Genomic DNA, 10871 nt, shown 5'->3' with positions numbered 1-10871 from the left:
AGGCATTCTAACTGCATCCACACTTTGAAATTCATCCAACAACTGCAGGATAAGATGATGGAAGATCTGGACAAGGGAATCCATGCTTTGATAAGAGAAATTGATGTTAGAATCACCTCTATGAAGCTGGCCCTGAATGAATCCCTTTGCTACAACTCATACAATAAGCTCAAGAGATAAATTCTAACAGCCAAGACCAAAGAGAACTACTTGAAAAGGCTTCTGAACAAGCTGAAGTATCTTGTTGAGCTGGGGATGATCTAGTCTTCCTCAGATGAAAAGAATTTATGCTACTTGCACAACACTCAGAACAACAGATGATTTGCCTACAATCCATGTGATGTCCTGTGTATCATGAAAACCAAGTTCCCCCAAACTACGGGTATCTTTGGATGTGTCTCCAATGAAAGTGACATCCTGCCATCTTCACATTTTTGAAAAGTACCTTAAGCTCAATTCAGATAGCAACCCTCTCCAGCCAGGGTATGATTTGCTGGAGACTATGGTCAAACCCTGGCTGAAGTGGGTTGCTACTGGAGGGTCATATGTATGGCAGCAGAGTTAGACTCTTTGCCCTTCTAGAAAGAGTCAGAAATGGTTGTCAGAGAATTTCTATGACTTCACCAGCACCAATTTCTGGTCTCCCGATTCCCCCAATTGTAATTGTATGGTTTAATATGTGCGAGATGCAGTGGAGAAAAGCATTAACTGCTCTGACTGCAACACCAAGGCCAAACTGGTGGCCAAAATCAAGGAGGTGTTTGAAGATGTTCCCAGAGACACAGTGAGGACTGCATGTGCAAGGTTCCGGAGCCATCTTGAGACCATGGTTGAATCTGAGGGTAACTACTTTGAGCAAACTCTTATCTCCCAGCCATAATCTAATTGATGCTTTTGCTTTTTCAAATTACTTTTATTTTGGGATAGTATATTGTGTCTTCTTTTCCTTTTTGTGCAACATGTCAAATTTATACTGAACATTCTGCAGATATATATATAGGGATCTCACACATAGTAATCCATGCAATTACAATTGGAGGAATAAGGAAACCAGAAATTGGGGCTGGTGAAATCATAGAAATTTTCCAACAACCACTTCTGGCTCTTTCTAGAGGTGCTGGTGTCATGTAAAAGCAACTGCGCCAGTGCTGCGTAAAAGCACCCAGAACACTCTGTAAAGTGGTTGGCATTAAGAAGTGCATCCAGCTGCAGAAACCATATCAAAACAGACAAGGAGCCTGAACAGCCTTTCAACTGGTTAGCTCCTGTCAAACCAACCAACCCATGCCAGCAAGGAAAACAGACGTTAAATGATGATGATGATGATGTGTGTGTGTGTGTGTGTGTGTGTGTGTGTGAATGTGTGTGTGTGTGTGTGCGCACGCGTATGTGTATGTATATAGATAGATATGTAGATAGATAGATAGCCTGACAGACAGATAGACAGACAAACAACTAAACAAATAGATATACATACAAACATATTCATATGTATATAGATACATACATACACATATATACATATATAAATGTGTGTGCATGAGTGTGTATGTGTGTATATATATATATATATATATATATATATATATAAAAATAGATGAGTGTATTTTTCCCTTGTTAACAATTAACATATATATATATATATGTGTGTGTGTGTATGTATATACATACATAATCACATATACACACACTCATATTACACATATATATGAATATATGGTGCAAAAGTAATGAAAAATAAAAATACATAGATAAGTAACATAGAGCTAGTATTAGTCATACATATATATATATATATATATATAAATTCCTCATATAATCCCAGAAGAACTGAAAAACGTTTCATCACTGAAGTATTAAAATTCATCCTTGGAAACAACATTTTTGACTTTAATGGCAATATTTACAAACAAATATCTGGGGCAATGATGGCAACAAAACATACAAACTTAAATCAAGACAAATTTTTACCATGAAAAATTAGTTTACCTGTTCATCAAAAAATTTAATATCTGCTATTAAATATAAAGGTTGTAACAAGGATTACATAGGTCAAACAAAACTCACTCTCAGAAATATGAGGTTCCCAGTACTAAACAGACCCCACTGAGTGGGTATATAGACATATGTCTTGCAAAAAAAAGAGTCCCCCATATTCCAGGTCTTTCCACTTTGTTCAAAACAAAGAAAATATATTCATACAAAAATACAAACCACTACTGAATAAACTACATTTACCAACAACTACTCACATACAAACACATTCTACCATTTTACTCAGCCAACAAACCTTAACTTTAGGCACAATCATGACTTCTCGCATGACAATAAAGCATAAATTTTGTATAGAGCAAAATTTTATGCCTACATACAAACCATATCCATTCAGCCACTACATGTGCTAAATTAAAAAAAGCTTTGATTTCTTGGACTCTGCCCGCGCTCTTAACCACTATGCCATATGCCCAGGCATATGTCATAGTGGTTAAGAGCACGGGCTACTAACCCCAAGTTTTCAAGTTCAATTCCAGGTAGTGACCTGAATAATAATAATAACAACAGCAACAACAACAACAACAATAATAGTAATAATAACATCGAAAAATACCTTAGGAATGAGAACCCAGGTTCGAAATTTCCCCAAGACACCTGATGAAGGCTGGAGGATATATCAACCAAAATGTTGTGTTAACAACAAACAAGATGAGAACAAATATCCATCAAATGTAAATCATGTACATTTGATCCATGTTCTCTCTATAAAACAAGAGAATTTTCGAAATCCAATCAGAAACAAGACAGTTGCAGCATAGCCCCATATCTTTCTATCTCACTTAAATTTTGAAAATCTAAAACATCTGTGCAACCAGTTAAGCCTTTAAAAATAAACCAGTGCATTTTCAACTTGTGCCTTTTGAATGGATTTGATAGCTGTAACTAACAGAAGCCATCATGGATATAAGTATATATATATATAACTTATTATGCGGATATATATCTCTTAAAGGGATGTTAGCTTCTCATCAATGCAAATGAGTTATTATTATTTATGTATAAGATAAAGAAAATGGAGAAATCAACAGATAGACATCAATATATCAATATAACTCCAGTTTTGAACAATATCGATTTCTTATAACCTACAATTGTTTCTATATTCAATTAAATCAAATTACAAATAATTAAATTATAGATGCATTTCGAATATAGTAAATTGAACATTTCATCAGGGTAAGAGATCAGCACAAAAAGGAATCAGATCCCAATGGATTGAGGAATCATAACAGACTCTGTCAATGAAAAAGTCGACTATTCAGACTGGGCATCTCCAATGGTTTATCTAAAAAAAAAATGTAATAAACTAAGAGTGTGTGTGGACTTTTCAACTGGATTAATAACTCTGGAGGGGATAAAGTGACATACCCCAAAAGAAAAGTTCATTAATGACACAAAGAAAAGTCTGTGGTCAAGGAATGAAAACAAAAAAAGGTTTGGTAAGAAAAAGCAACAGCCAACAACTGATGAAGGGTCGTTTTTCCTTTGTTTTCCCTTTATGTCTTTCATTGTTCAAAAGAATAGTTCGTGTTCCATGTACTCGTGCTTCTATTTCCTTGTTGCTTACATTTCATGACGTCCTGTGCCCACATATGCATATATATATATATATATATATATATATATATATATATATATATATATATAATTTCAACAATTGAGGGCAAAATTAATTAATTATTAATCAATTTCACCAAGTGTTCAGTATGCAAAGGGACCATTCAAGGCGAATTCAAATTATTACATTATATAAAAGGGCTTAGTAAAATAAATTACTTTGCCGCATACTGAACTCATTAGAAATAGCAGCTAAAAAACTTTTTTAAAGCTATTTCTAATACTTAAAGAAAATCTCTCTCATATATAGTGTTTGCTTAATTCAACTCACAAAAGTTTGGGGGTAAGGACATCGAAAAATCAAATGCTAAGGTTATTTGAGAACGTACGTTTCAAGATTAGTCAAAACAACACTTCTATCATCAGCTCAGAAATTCCTTGGTTTGGATTTGGAAACACTGAAAATAAGAACATACCCTTTCGAAGATCTGCTCGTAACTAACAGTGCCAACAAATTCAAATAAGCAAGCGAAGAATCTCTGTTCTCCCCTTTCCACCAGCGTGGGTTAAAATCATCAAACACTATGCTTATTTCGGTAAAATCCGAAGCATTAATCAGAGGGAGATTAATTATAATTTCAACAATTGAGGGCAAAATTAAATATTAATCAATTTCACCAAGTGTTCAGTATGCAAAGGGACCATTCAAGGCGAATTCAAATTATTACATTATATAAAAGGGCTTAGTAAAATAAATTACTTTGCCGCATACTGAACTCATTAGAAATAGCAGCTAAAAAACTTTTTTAAAGCTATTTCTAATACTTAAAGAAAATCTCTCTCATATATAGTGTTTGCTTAATTCAACTCACAAAAGTTTGGGGGTAAGGACATCGAAAAATCAAATGCTAAGGTTATTTGAGAACGTACGTTTCAAGATTAGTCAAAACAACACTTCTATCATCAGCTCAGAATTCCTTGGTTTGGATTTGGAAACACTGAAAATAAGAACATACCCTTTCGAAGATCTGCTCGTAACTAACAGTGCCAACAAATTCAAATAAGCAAGCGAAGAATCTCTGTTCTCCCCTTTCCACCAGCGTGGGTTAAAATCATCAAACACTATGCTTATTTCGGTAAAATCCGAAGCATTAATCAGAGGGAGATTAATTATAATTTCAACAATTGAGGGCAAAATTAATTATTATTAATCAATTTCACCAAGTGTTCAGTATGCAAAGGGACCATTCAAGGCGAATTCAAATTATTACATTATATAAAAGGGCTTAGTAAAATAAATTACTTTGCCGCATACTGAACTCATTAGAATAGCAGCTAAAAAACTTTTTTAAAGCTATTTCTAATACTTAAAGAAAATCTCTCTCATATATAGTGTTTGCTTAATTCAACTCACAAAAGTTGGGGGTAAGGACATCGAAAAATCAAATGCTAAGGTTATTTGAGAACGTACGTTTCAAGATTAGTCAAAACAACACTTCTATCATCAGCTCAGAAATTCCTTGGTTTGGATTTGGAAACACTGAAAATAAGAACATACCCTTTCGAAGATCTGCTCGTAACTAACAGTGCCAACAAATTCAAATAAGCAAGCGAAGAATCTCTGTTCTCCCCTTTCACCAGCGTGGGTTAAAATCATCAAACACTATGCTTATTTCGGTAAAATCCGAAGCATTAATCAGAGGGAGATTAATTATAATTTCAACAATTGAGGGCAAAATTAATTAATTATTAATCAATTTCACAAGTGTTCAGTATGCAAAGGGACCATTCAAGGCGAATTCAAATTATTACATTATATAAAAGGGCTTAGTAAAATAATTACTTTGCCGCATACTGAACTCATTAGAAATAGCAGCTAAAAAACTTTTTTAAAGCTATTTCTAATACTTAAAGAAAATCTCTCTCATATATAGTGTTTGCTTAATTCAACTCACAAAAGTTTGGGGGTAAGGACATCGAAAAATCAAATGCTAAGGTTATTTGAGAACGTACGTTTCAAGATTAGTCAAAACAACACTTCTATCATCAGCTCAGAAATTCCTTGGTTTGGATTTGGAAACACTGAAAATAAGAACATACCCTTTCGAAGATCTGCTCGTAACTAACAGTGCCAACAAATTCAAATAAGCAAGCGAAGAATCTCTGTTCTCCCCTTTCCACCAGCGTGGGTTAAAATCATCAAACACTATGCTTATTTCGGTAAAATCCGAAGCATTAATCAGAGGGAGATTAATTATAATTTCAACAATTGAGGGCAAAATTAATTAATTATTAATCAATTTCACCAAGTGTTCAGTATGCAAAGGGACCATTCAAGGCGAATTCAAATTATTACATTATATAAAAGGGCTTAGTAAAATAAATTACTTTGCCGCATACTGAACTCATTAGAAATAGCAGCTAAAAAACTTTTTTAAAGCTATTTCTAATACTTAAAGAAAATCTCTCTCATATATAGTGTTTGCTTAATTCAACTCACAAAAGTTGGGGGTAAGGACATCGAAAAATCAAATGCTAAGGTTATTTGAGAACGTACGTTTCAAGATTAGTCAAAACAACACTCTATCATCAGCTCAGAAATTCCTTGGTTTGGATTTGGAAACACTGAAAATAAGAACATACCCTTTCGAAGATCTGCTCGTAACTAACAGTGCCAACAAATTTAAATAAGCAAGCGAAGAATCTCTGTTCTCCCCTTTCCACCAGCGTGGGTTAAAATCATCAAACACTATGCTTATTTCGGTAAAATCCGAAGCATTAATCAGAGGGAGATTAATTATAATTTCAACAATTGAGGGCAAAATTAATTAATTATTAATCAATTTCACCAAGTGTTCAGTATGCAAAGGGACCATTCAAGGCGAATTCAAATATTACATTATATAAAAGGGCTTAGTAAAATAAATTACTTTGCCGCATACTGAACTCATTAGAAATAGCAGCTAAAAAACTTTTTTAAAGCTATTTCTAATACTTAAAGAAAATCTCTCTCATATATAGTGTTTGCTTAATTCAACTCACAAAAGTTTGGGGGTAAGGACATCGAAAAATCAAATGCTAAGGTTATTTGAGAACGTACGTTCAAGATTAGTCAAAACAACACTTCTATCATCAGCTCAGAAATTCCTTGTTTGGATTTGGAAACACTGAAAATAAGAACATACCCTTTCGAAGATCTGCTCGTAACTAACAGTGCCAACAAATTCAAATAAGCAAGCGAAGAATCTCTGTTCTCCCCTTTCCACCAGCGTGGGTTAAAATCATCAAACACTATGCTTATTTCGGTAAAATCCGAAGCATTAATCAGAGGAGATTAATTATAATTTCAACATTGAGGGCAAAATTAATTAATTATTAATCAATTTCACAAGTGTTCAGTATGCAAAGGGACCATTCAAGGCGAATTCAAATTATTACATTATATAAAAGGGCTTAGTAAAATAAATACTTTGCCGCATACTGAACTCATTAGAAATAGCAGCTAAAAAACTTTTTTAAAGCTATTTCTAATACTTAAGAAAATCTCTCTCATATATAGTGTTTGCTTAATTCAACTCACAAAAGTTTGGGGGTAAGGACATCGAAAAATCAAATGCTAAGGTTATTGAGAACGTACGTTTCAAGATTAGTCAAAACAACACTTCTATCATCAGCTCAGAAATTCCTTGGTTTGGATTTGGAAACACTGAAAATAAGAACATACCCATTTGACTAATCTTGAAACGTACGTTCTCAAATAACCTTAGCATTTGATTTTTCGATGTCCTTACCCCCAAACTTTTGTGAGTTGAATTAAGCAAACACTATATATGAGAGAGATTTTCTTTAAGTATTAGAAATAGCTTTAAAAAAGTTTTTTAGCTGCTATTTCTAATGAGTTCAGTATGCGGCAAAGTAATTTATTTTACTAAGCCCTTTTATATAATGTAATAATTTGAATTCGCCTTGAATGGTCCCTTTGCATACTGAACACTTGGTGAAATTGATTAATAATTAATTAATTTTGCCCTCAATTGTTGAAATTATAATTAATCTCCCTCTGATTAATGCTTCGGATTTTACCGAAATAAGCATAGTGTTTGATGATTTTAACCCACGCTGGTGGAAAGGGGAGAACAGAGATTCTTCGCTTGCTTATTTGAATTTGTTGGCACTGTTAGTTACGAGCAGATCTTCGAAAGGGTATGTTCTTATTTTCAGTGTTTCCAAATCCAAACCAAGGAATTTCTGAGCTGATGATAGAAGTGTTGTTTTGACTAATCTTGAAACGTACGTTCTCAAATAACCTTAGCATTTGATTTTTCGATGTCCTTACCCCCAAACTTTTGTGAGTTGAATTAAGCAAACACTATATATGAGAGAGATTTTCTTTAAGTATTAGAAATAGCTTTAAAAAAGTTTTTTAGCTGCTATTTCTAATGAGTTCAGTATGCGGCAAAGTAATTTATTTTACTAAGCCCTTTTATATAATATATATATATATATATATGTATGTATAGATGTAAGTATGTACATATACATACATATATGTATATATGCATATATATATATATATATTATTTTTATTATTATATATGTACATACATATATATATACATACTTATATATACATACATATATATGCATGTATCTATCTAGCTATCTATCTATCTATCTATCTATCAATCAATCTATCTATCAATCAATCTATCTATAAGGTGAATTATGTTAACAGTCACTGAAATTCATTCCCACTGCATTGTGCGAAAGTGCATGTAAGTATCTTGAGGGTCTTTCAGAAATTCTATTAATGATTTTCTCATTGGTCCGCAGTATAGGCAGGGATTCCTCAGAGCAGTGTCAGCATCTCCTGGAAATTATATTATATGGTTTTGCGTGCCTTACTACGGATCAATTTATATTATACTTAATTTTATCTTAAGTTGACACATAAAATCAGCCAAAATATTGAATGGCTCTTATTGATTTTCTTGAAGCTGGTGACATAGCTGTGATAACAATTCTTGAATGAATCAGCCGTTGCTCCAATGTAAGCATACGGCCCTCCCCTTGTGTGCATGGTACATTTATATACAAAATTTGTACTCATACAGAGATTCATCAATGGGCATTCTGATTTTTCTCTGCACGAGCATTTATTATATTTATTTGTATATTTGGCAGTTCTGACTTCATCTTCTGACGTTGTTGTCATGTTAACTATATCACAGTCATTTCTACTATCATGATTTGGCTGTTTCTGGTGATTTTCATTGTTTACATTTCCTTTCGTGGTATCTTGATGTATATGCTAGTTCCAGTAAGTGGTTTATTGAACTGTTGTTAATGCAGTGCATATGCTACTCTGAATTAATAGAGTTAGCATGTATCTATTAAAAATATCATGGTATCTATTTGATTTAGAGAAACATTTGTCCAAAAAGGAAAAAATTCCCTAGCAATCTTTATTGAAACATGTGAATTGAAGATTGGGTTGTACCAGAGGACATCATGATTCCTATATTTGCTGTTTGGTTTATTTGTTCTAGTGTGTTGTACAGGGTTGGGACAATTTATTGTGTTATGAGCAGTAGAATTATTATATTGTGTGTGCCTATGAGTTTTGTTTAGTAATTTATTGCCTAGACCAATTCTTCTTGGCCTGTATTCTCAATCTGTGTCAGCTTGCATACCGTAACATTGTGTTGGTGTACAATATGTATTATTATTGGAGGAACTGGCAGGGTTATGTATGCCTGTGTCTTGTATGTACTGAATTTTCTCATGGTATCCAGCCCTAGCTAAAGCAGTATGGTATGTGTGATTTGAAACTATGTGCATGTATATATATATATATATACACACATACATACACATACATACATGCACATAGTTTCAAATCACATGTACCATATTACAATACTGCTTTAGCTAGGGCTGGATACCATGAGAAAATTCAATACGTAAAAGACAATTATCTAGATGGTGTAATATAATTGTTCATTTTGAATTGATAAATTGATAAATGGTGTTTTTTTCTAATTTTTATATATATATTATATTGTGTGAAATTTGATTTAGTATTTCTAAATTGAATTTTTTCCCTGTAAGTTAGGATTAATTTTCCCTCAAATAATTATTATATATATTATATATATATATATATATATATATCTCATCATCATCATCATCGTTTAACATCCGCTTTCCATGCTAGCATGGGTTGGACGGTTCAATTGGGGTCTGGGAAGCCAGAAGGCTGCACGGAGGCCAGTCAGGACGGCGCTGGCAACAGCCACATTCAGATGATTCTCTTACATGCCACCAGCACTTAAACTTCATTTAAAAGCAGCAGAAATATAACAAAAGCTGTTACTCAGAGTAACTCTGAGTAACAGCTTTTGTTATATTTCTGCTGCTTTTAAATAAAGCATATTACTCTACATCTGTATTTGAGTACTCTTTTTTCCACCTTGTTTCACTTTTATGTGCTTACTCTAGTATATATATATATTACAAATAAGAAAATGGAGAAACACATTAGTTGGTTTATCAGCTTTAGGATATTAGAATGTTGACTTATTTATTTATCAAAACGACAACCATGATAACATACATATATACAGTATAAAATTCAATACATTGAAGATAAGAATACAAGTAGTTATTCAAAAAGCATTAATATGAATTATTAAAATCATTAAAATCACTTAGAACTGTTTCAGCCTATGGAAAAAAAGTAATTTGTTGTGCCTATACATGTCAACTGTATTGAGATTGTAGGTAGTTAAAAATGAGGTACTTATATATATATCCATAGGCCTTGTCAGCGATTATAAAGTACATTCAAAATATAAATATATACATAAACAAGATACACGTACTATTTAATATATATATAAATATATATCTAAATATACACACACACACACACACACACACACATATATATATATATATACACATAAGCAAATATATACACCTGTACATGTACATAAATATATAAATAGACGCAATTAAACATATGTACAAGCATATAGACAATTAATTATTTATATATTTATATATATATATATATATAAATATATATATATATATATATATATATATATATATATATATATATAATTAATTGTGTATATATATTTGTTTATGTATATATATATATATATATATATATATATAATATATAAATGAAAGAATGGAGTCGAACGACGATTTAACAAAATTCCTTTATTCTCGACATATGTTTCAAAGAG

At 32.4% G+C, this 10871-nt stretch overlaps 1 long non-coding RNA gene across 1 annotated transcript in view; it reads left to right on the top strand.

Annotated features, from left to right (window-relative positions):
- The window catches only part of LOC118767250, a 7936-nt gene extending 7559 nt beyond the window's left edge, over window positions 1-377 (top strand). Inside the window, exon 3 of the long non-coding RNA XR_005003152.1 lies at window positions 1-377. This exon is cut by the window's left edge and continues 257 nt beyond it. This is a non-coding gene — a long non-coding RNA (uncharacterized LOC118767250).
- Window positions 378-10871: the final 10494 nt, after the last annotated feature.

This window comes from Octopus sinensis, linkage group LG20 (assembly GCF_006345805.1).
Source record: "Octopus sinensis linkage group LG20, ASM634580v1, whole genome shotgun sequence".
Taxonomy (NCBI): domain Eukaryota; kingdom Metazoa; phylum Mollusca; class Cephalopoda; order Octopoda; family Octopodidae; genus Octopus; species Octopus sinensis.
The sequence above is the reverse complement of the archived record's forward strand: the minus strand, read 5'-3'. Positions and strand labels throughout refer to the sequence as shown.